This window comes from Podarcis cretensis, assembly GCF_951804945.1.
Source record: "Podarcis cretensis genome assembly, chromosome: 13".
Lineage (NCBI taxonomy): Eukaryota > Metazoa > Chordata > Lepidosauria > Squamata > Lacertidae > Podarcis > Podarcis cretensis.
In genome coordinates, this window is record NC_137182.1 from 10,912,420 (window position 1) to 10,921,022 (window position 8,603).

General features: G+C 44.6%; 1 long non-coding RNA gene across 1 annotated transcript; it reads right to left on the reverse strand.

Moving 5' to 3' along the window:
• Positions 1-406: 406 nt before the first annotated feature.
• On the reverse strand, positions 407-4,422 carry LOC307201173. The gene is made up of 2 exons (XR_013832612.1): positions 4,290-4,422; positions 407-965 (listed from the first exon to the last, which is right to left on the reverse strand). It is a non-coding gene; the product is annotated as an uncharacterized lncRNA (long non-coding RNA).
• Positions 4,423-8,603: the final 4,181 nt, after the last annotated feature.

The following is an 8,603-nucleotide window of genomic DNA, read 5'->3' on the forward strand; positions in this document are numbered from 1 at the left end:
CCAAAGGAGTCTCAAAGCGGCTAACATTCTCCTTTCCCTTTCTCCCTGACAACAAACACTCTGTGAGGTGAGTGGGGCTGAGAGACTTCAGAGAAGTGTGACTGGCCCAAGGTCACCCAGCCGCTGCATGTGGAGGAGCGGAGACGCGAACCCGGTTCACCAGATTACGAGTCTACTGCTCTTAACCACTACACCACACTGGCTCCCTAAGATCTTTTACCAACCACACCTACGGTTACCGTCATATTGATTCCTTACGGTTGATTCATTATGCCTTAGGATCGCTAGCAAGCAGCAACCTGCCCTCTCCCCTCAACTCACCGCCCCATTAAGTATTATAATTAATCTGATTTTGCTTGATTTCCACTGATTGCAACCCTGAAAACAAGAAGCAGAGGGAGGCACATTGCTTTTCAAGATAATGCGTTTATTTCTGCATTTATATCATTTCCCAAGGTTAATGTGATATCAGTAAGAGAAAAAAGGACGTGGAAGAAGTTACAGACTGCAGAGAAAGGACATGCAATATGAGATATTTCCTACAGTCATAATACTAGAGGGATTTCTGGTATGGATGGTAAACAGGGGAATGACCATAAATGACCAGTAAAAGAAGAGCCTGCTTTATAGAGGGGCCTATCCGGAAAGCTCAGACCTCCTAAAACTCTTCACAAGAGGACTGGACAACGTTTTGTGCGTCACTTCACAACTGTATAGTTCATGGGCGTTGAAATCTGATGTTGGGAGCGTCAGGGTGCTGGTCAGCTTATAGGTGTTGTCTGTATTCGATGCTGGGGGACTGGTTTGGACACCCTCAGTGACTGGAGTGCCGTCCACTTTCCAGGCCACGGCCAGGCTGCTCGGGTAGAACGTGTTGACCAGGCACGCGGCAGTGGCTGAATCCGTTTTACGTTGCTCCGGCGAAGGTGGGAAAATGAGTGCCGATGGGGTGGAATCTTCTCTTCCTGCGTAAACAAACAAGAACACGGAATATTGCATCATTCAGGTGTACCACAGGGCCAGTGAAAGACCACAGTGCTAGTTCAAAACATTTTGCTGCAAATGGCGCCGCTGTAAAATTGTGAAGGTACCAAGTGCTTGAGGCAACGCAAATCCACAAGTTTCCCCTCTACTTCTTCACCCCCCCAATAAAGTAAGTGAAGTATTTGCTGCTGTTTCATGACACCCCCTAGTTGGCCACCTTGATCAGACCAGAAAGGCAAATTGCATTCAGGCTCAGATTTGCCAACATCATCATCATCATCATCATTACTGCTTCCCCCACACATTTAGCGTCTCCACCCCATCATTCTACCCAGACACTGAGGTCCAGCGCCGAGGGCCTTCTGGTGGTTCCCTCATTGTGAGAAGCCAACTTACAGGGAACCAGGCAGAGGGCCTCCTCGGTAGTGGCACCCGCCCTGTGGAACGCCCTCCCACCAGATGTCAAAGAGAACAACAACTACCAAACTTTTAAAAGACATCTGAAGGCAGCCCTGTTTAAGGAAGCTTTTAATGTTTAAAAGACTTTTATATTATAATATTCTGTTGGAAGCCACCCAGAGTGGCTGGGGAAACCCAGCCAGATGGGTGGGGTATTTACTATTATTATTATTATTATTATTATTATTATTATTATTATTAAGCAGCCCAACATTCAGAAACTGATTGGAGGTATAATGCTTTTATTCTTGCTGATGATGTCCGCAGATTAAACAGCTGTTAAAGGTACAGAAAAGACTTCAAGCCGCAACCCTACGTCCCCTTATCTGGAAGTGAACCCTGCTGAATTGAGAATGTCTCATTGCCGTGCAAACATGGACACGGTTGTTCTGAAAACCATAGAAATTCAAAATCCCACGGTGTTTGTACTGCAGGAAAGTAAAATTTGGGCTCAGCAGACCCTCAGAGAAGACGCAGTAGCTGTGCAGAGAACTGATCTAAAGTTTGGCAGGTGTCGTTGTGAAAGAAATAGTTCAACACATTTTTAAAGTGAACGTTTCCTAGTTGTATCTTTCAATCTTTAATGAGTAAAGTTAAAACAGGAGAAAAGACTCCACAGGCCAATTTTCATATCTGGGTGCTGCAAAGGGCATTACAGCCCTGTCCTAATGTGGGCAGCAGGGACAGAGAATTTGAGCTCGTGGGGAGAACACATACAGAAAGCTGCAAAATTAGAAATATTCTGCATTGCTTTGGCTTGGATAATTGGTGTGTGGTGTATTGTTATAGATTTGGCTAGAGTGTAAGTGCAGATATTTCTTTACTTCTTCGTACATGGTTCTTACATTTTGTATCCTATAGATGAAATGTGCTGTTTAAACCCTTCGCTAAGCACCAATACATGAATCACATAGGAGAGTTAACTTCTATATTCCATCTTAAAACTTACGTTTTTACCATATTTTACATTGTTTCTCCTTTCTTGATTACTTCAGAAATGCCCAAGTAACTAACAATGGCCCAAACCAGTAAAATATGAAGTCCCCCAATTAATTTCAACGGCAAATAATTAAGCATGTGCTAAACATTCAGTGGGCTTAACATTGATCAGCTTGTGCTCTAAGTTTCGTAAAGGACATACATTTCATTTTACTTGCTGTAACTGATCTGTGCAAAGTATTGCGCCATCAGATTGGTAGGGACAAAATAAATACTATACAGTGGTACCTCGGGTTACATATGCTTCAGGTTACATACGCTTCAGGTTACAGACTCCACTAACCCAGAAATAGTGCTTCCGGTTAAGAACTTTGATTCAGGATGAGAACAGAAATCGTGCTCTGGCGACGTGGCAGCAACATTTAGCCCCATTAGCTAAAGTGGTGCTGCAGGTTAAGAACAGTTTCAGGTTAAGTACGGACCTCCAGAATGAATTAAGTACTTAACCCGAGGTACCACTGTATTCACTTTGAAAATAGCCTTGAAATTTCACTCTTTTTCTTTCCCCCCTAACTTTCCTTATTGCAGAATTCTGTCTCTGCTATAAATTAATAGCATCTTCAATCCCATCTTCAATAGCCTTCAATCTCTGTCTTTGACAGAGCGCATTGACAAAATGCCTGCTTATTATTATTTTTTTAGGTTCCACTTGACTTATCTATGATAGAACAGATTTTGATTTATCAATGTATTTGTTGATCAATCAATACATTTGCACAGCACCATCAATATGCATGGTACGCCACAGCCAAAAGAAGGGGGAAAGGGTTTTGCTGTGCCATTTGGGCAAACGTCCTCCAATTACGGTAGTCTATAGAGCTATATCTATATCTATTTCTAACATAGGTTTTTGCAGAACAGTCAGACTAAAATCCCTATGAAAATCAATGATAGAGTATTTCTAGCATCTTAGTTACTATGCTAGACTTAACTACAGACAAATAGGATCTCACCTAGAAATACCTGTATTTTCAAATTAATGTATTCTCAAATTAATGAGTCCAGAAATCATCTGTTGTGTTCTTGCTACTTTATCAAGTGCATAAATCACTGTTCACTGCTCCAAAGGGATTCCTTTCCATTCATTCAGATGAATGTGTGCTATATTGATACCCAATGGTGCCATACAACCCAATCCTATGCAGGTTTAATTGAACCCCCCCCCCAATAAGTTTACATATGATGGCAGGTTTGGTTCTATGCAGTCAAGCCAGGAGTTACCTAACTTTTATCACCCAGCCATCCATTGGGACTTAAGGGTACCAAAATATTCCAAATTGTGCCCATTTACATTGAAATAAATTCCCCTGAAATGAACTGGGCTGGTTTCCAAGTGCTTGATAGTGCAAAAAAAAAAACCATTCCCTCCCCACTGTAATTTATTTCAAATAAAGTGCTTTCTATGAGGGTTACATGTTTTTATTAGCAACTGATGAACACCCAGTGTAAAAACCTGGTAAAGTGTAGAAAGGAGAATTTTGTTTCAACTGAATATTCAGTTCTTTTTTTCTGCACTTCTCTGTCTGTGACCTGGTTTCTTCAAAAGTTGTCAGCAATTAGCAGTTTTTTTAAAACAGTAAGTCTGAATTGTTATTGGTTTGTCTAGAGGCAACCCAATTTAGCTTCTGGGACGACCCCCTACATTCTGAAAACCTTTAAACTGTTTCTTTAAATTGGCTCTCCTTTGGAAATCACTTAGTTTATACCAAATTAAACCAGTTAGAGATGTTATTCCCATCTTTACTGCAGCTTTGGCTAGAAATTCTGCTAGCATCAATTTCATGCAGAGCTCAAGACATTGTGGGGAAAGAGGCAGAGGTGACACAAGGGAACAATAAAATGCATACTCTTTTATCTCCCGTTTGGTCCCATTGCTGAGAGTGAATCGCAGCATTTTCCTGCACGCTGAAGTTTTTTACTGACCACCCAGCAGAGCTCTTAGCAGCTTCAGTTAGGAAAAAATACAATCCCAAACCCTACCTCAGTTTTCTGTCATCATCGTCCATTCCCCAGCTTGTGTAGTTTTTCTCCCAATGCCCAGATGCTTCCCAACACTCAACAAAAATGAAAATATAGATTTCCGACACACTGTACCCCAAAGCAACAGAGAGAGAAAACAGACTTACGCCTGATTTCTAAATTGGTCCCGTCACCAAAAACGAGCCACAGTGGTTTGCCATTGCTCATGCCCTCAGCAAAAACCCAAGTCCCTCCCAACTGTGGCCACTGAAGGGAAGATTTCAAAGTTTTTACAAGTAAGCAAAGCGGTTTCGCTCCTAGAGATCTGGAAACAAGGTACCAGTCTCACGACAAACTGAGTGCCTACAAAGTGGAACGTAGTCGTTGAACAGAGAAAAACGGCGTCTATTTTCTTCACTTAGGTGGCAGTCTTAAGCTCACCTAACTGGAAGAAAATGCCATTGAACTGAAAAGTAAACCCACAAAGGATTCCAAACACATCCCAGCAAAATCTGCACAATTAAAGCTGATTTGAAGCTGTTGCGAAACAATCCCCGTCCCACAAAAGATAGGGCCTTTTCCTGCAAGGTAAACGCACAAATGACACAACATTGTCTAAACTTACAATGGGTTTAACTCTGACCACTTTTTGTCCTCAGCTCCTTGAAGGACTTACACGTTTTACCTGTTGCAACGTACATTTTCAAATGATTACGACGTCAGGTTGATATATCTGACACCACAGGGATAAGAGGCCCACTGTGTACCCTTTGAAAAGAACTTCACCAGTTTACAATATTTATCTGAGGTCCAGCGCCAAGGGCCTTCTGGCGATTCCCTCGCTGCAAGAAGCCAAGTTACAGGGAACCAGGCAGAGGGCCTTCTCGGTGGCGACACCTGCCCTGGGGAACACCCTCCCACCAGATGTCAAGGAAATAAACAACTATCCAAATTTTAGAAGACATCTGAAGGCAGCCCTGTTTAGGGAAGCTTTTAATGTTTAATAGGTTATTGTATTTTGGTGTTCTGTTGGAAGCCGCCCAGAGTGGCTGGGGAAACCCAGCCAGATGGGTGGGGTATAAAAAAATTATTATTATTATTATTATTATTATTATTATTATTATTATTATTTTCCTTATTGCACCAGTGATCAGAATTCTGCCTCTGACAGAGTTAACTCTGGGCAAACATGACATTCCCTGGAAATACCTGATTCGCAAATTAATGTATCGCTGTAGAGTCCAGAATTTCAGCTGTGGTCTTCTCCTACTCATAGAATCATAGACTTGGAAGAGTTGGTAGAGTTGGAAGGGACCACAAGGGTCATCTAGACCAACCCCATGCAAAGCAGGGATCTTTTGCCCAATGTGGGGCTCGGACCCACCACCCTGAGATTAAAAGGCTCAAGCTCCTCCAACTGAGTCAGGTGAAGTATGTGCTTTCACAAGTTCAGATCAACTCAGACCTGTTACAGAAGTCATTCTAATCTTCACCTCAACTTTGGCTAGAAATTCCGCTGGCATTATTTTCATGCAGAGTCCCAAGATGTTGGGGGACGGAGGGGAGAAAGCAAAGAACAATAAGGCACACTCTTTCCCCCCTCTCCCTTGGTCCCATTGCTGAGAGTGACCCACAGCTTTTGCCCCATGGATTTGCCCCACATGCTGACATTTTTCACTGCTCGAGCAACTCTAAATTCCACTGCAATACACTGTTATCCATTCCTCATAATGCATCAGCAAGTCCTAGGCTCTGTGGTTTAACCCACAGCGCCACCCATATCCCCACAACAACAGTACCATGTCCCTAAAGCTAGAGCAAGCAGAGGGGGCACCACTTTGTGGTTCGCCTCATGTGCCAAAATGTCTTGGGCTGATATAACATTAAACTATGGGAGTTTTGTCAAGAGGAGCTGGTGATATCATGCCACGCGGACCTGTGGCAACGGCTGAGTGTCAGTTCAGAAACTGGCAACTGCTTTGCCACCCGCCAAAATGGCAACGGAAACGATGCCATATTCAGTTCATGGTTCCAGCTCACAAAGCAGGAGAAACTCCTGGGAGCCAATTAATGTAAAGAGTCGCTCTCTTAGAAGGTTTTACTGTGCTTAAGATTTTTAATCGATTTTGCCAAAGCATAAAAAAGTTATAGGCATTTGTTGGTTTCCTCATTGCGCACCCAAGCGCCCCCCATCCGACGGACTGTCTTAAACCACAAATAACGAAGCATGACAAGTTCTATTTTGGGTCAAATCAGGCCACAACTTTATTGACTACAGATGTAAGAGGTTTGGCACAGGCATTAGGTAGACCGCACTCCTACTGGTCCCCCCAACAGAAGTACCTAATATGGGGTCAACCGGAAGAGAGGGAGTTCTTTACCTACATCAAAGAGTTGTTAACCTTCTGGGTTGTACTTGGAGAGTCTGGGTGTCCAGACAGAAGCATCTCACCTGGATCCCTTTAATGGGATCGCCCACTTTCCGGAGGGGCAGGCAGAGGCTACAACCTCCCCTCCCTCCAAAACTAGGCCTACCCAATGCCTAAACTGCCCCGAGTTGTTCCAGCTGCACCAATCTACCTGAGAAACTCAGCATGTCAGGAGCTTTGAGTTGGTTTCTCCAGCTCAGCCACATGGCTCTCACAAGGGAGAGGGGTTTGGTCACCATGATGACTTGTGGTCAGGGAATGATAGTTCTACTGCTTTTGCTTTTCTCTGTTTTCCTATTTTTCCATCTTGAATTCAGTTTGCCAAACTTCTCCAATTGGTGAAGCTTGTTTGGTTTTTTTAATCCTCATGAAAATTCACCAGACTTTTGTGCTAATTTCTCATTATAAATTCATTTTAGAAAACAGTGGTACCTCAGTGTCCTAGGATTTGAGGATCGGAAGGTCGGCGGTTCGAATCCCCGCGACGGGGTGAGCTCCCGTTGCTCGTTCCCTACTCCTGCCAACCTAGCAGTTCGAAAGCATGTCAAAGTGCAAGTAGATAAATAGGTACCGCTCTGGCAGGAAGGTAAATGGCGTTTCCATGCGCTGCTCTGGTTCGCCAGAAGTGGCTTAGTCATGCTGGCCACGTGACCCGGAAGCTGTACGCCAGCTCCCTCGGCCAATAAAGCGAGATGAGTCGGCCATGACTGGACCTAATAGTCAGGGGTCCCTTTACCTTACCTTTTACTGGCTGGTGGCAGTGGGGAAGCGAGCACTTGAGGCAGAGCATGGTTTTTGTCTCACCAGAAGGAAGACGTAGTTTAAGGTTTGAACTGGGTATTTTGCTTAACAATACAGTGGTACCTCGGGTTAAGTACTTAATTCGTTCCGGAGGTCTGTTCTTAACCTGAAACTGCTCTTAACCTGAAGCACCACTTTAGCTAATGGGGCCTCCCGCTGCCGACACGCCGCCAGAGCACAATTTCTGTTCTCATCCTGAAGCAACGTTCTTAACCCGAGGTAATATTTCTGGGTTAGCAGAGTCTGTAACCTGAAGTGTATGTACTCCAAGGTACCACTGCATCAGCCATCAGTTGTTGCGTGTCTATACCCGCCCCCTCCCACTGAATGGAGTAAATAAAGACACAGGACACGGAATTATAGGTTAATGGGCGAAAATGGCCACAACTTTATTGATTACAGGTAAGAGCGGTATTGGCTTTAGGCATTGGCCCTATCAGACTAACCGGTAAACCGGGAAGGGTTAAGCACCAACAGGGGGAGCCCCCGAGATGCACATCCCTGGGCACTCCCCGAGGGGTTACCGCTCGGGAGCGCGCTTTAGGCCCTAGCCTCCTTAGGTTTCGGACGAGGCGACGCCCCCCGGAGTCCTTTAACTAACTACCCTTCAGCACTCTGGGAGGTGATGGCGTTCCTCCCCCCAACTCATTTGCATAACAATACCCCTGCCAATGCCTAACCGCCAAAACCAAGGAGTTATGACGAATTTGCTACGAGGTAGGCGAAAAAACCAAGTGGCGTCCAAAACATAGCCAATTAGCCAAATGGAAAAACTCCTACCAGGCCCCTTGCGGAGACCAGCCAAGGCCCATAGCAAAAGTCCGAGTTTGAACCCACAGGGAGGGAGGGAGGGAAACCGCAGCTCCTAGCAGGAAAAGAAAGGGGCGAGTATGGGCTTCCCTGGCCTTAAATGCCCCTTATTCACCCCGCCCCCACTGCCAGCCGATTGGCTGGTGGGATGGGTCATGAATA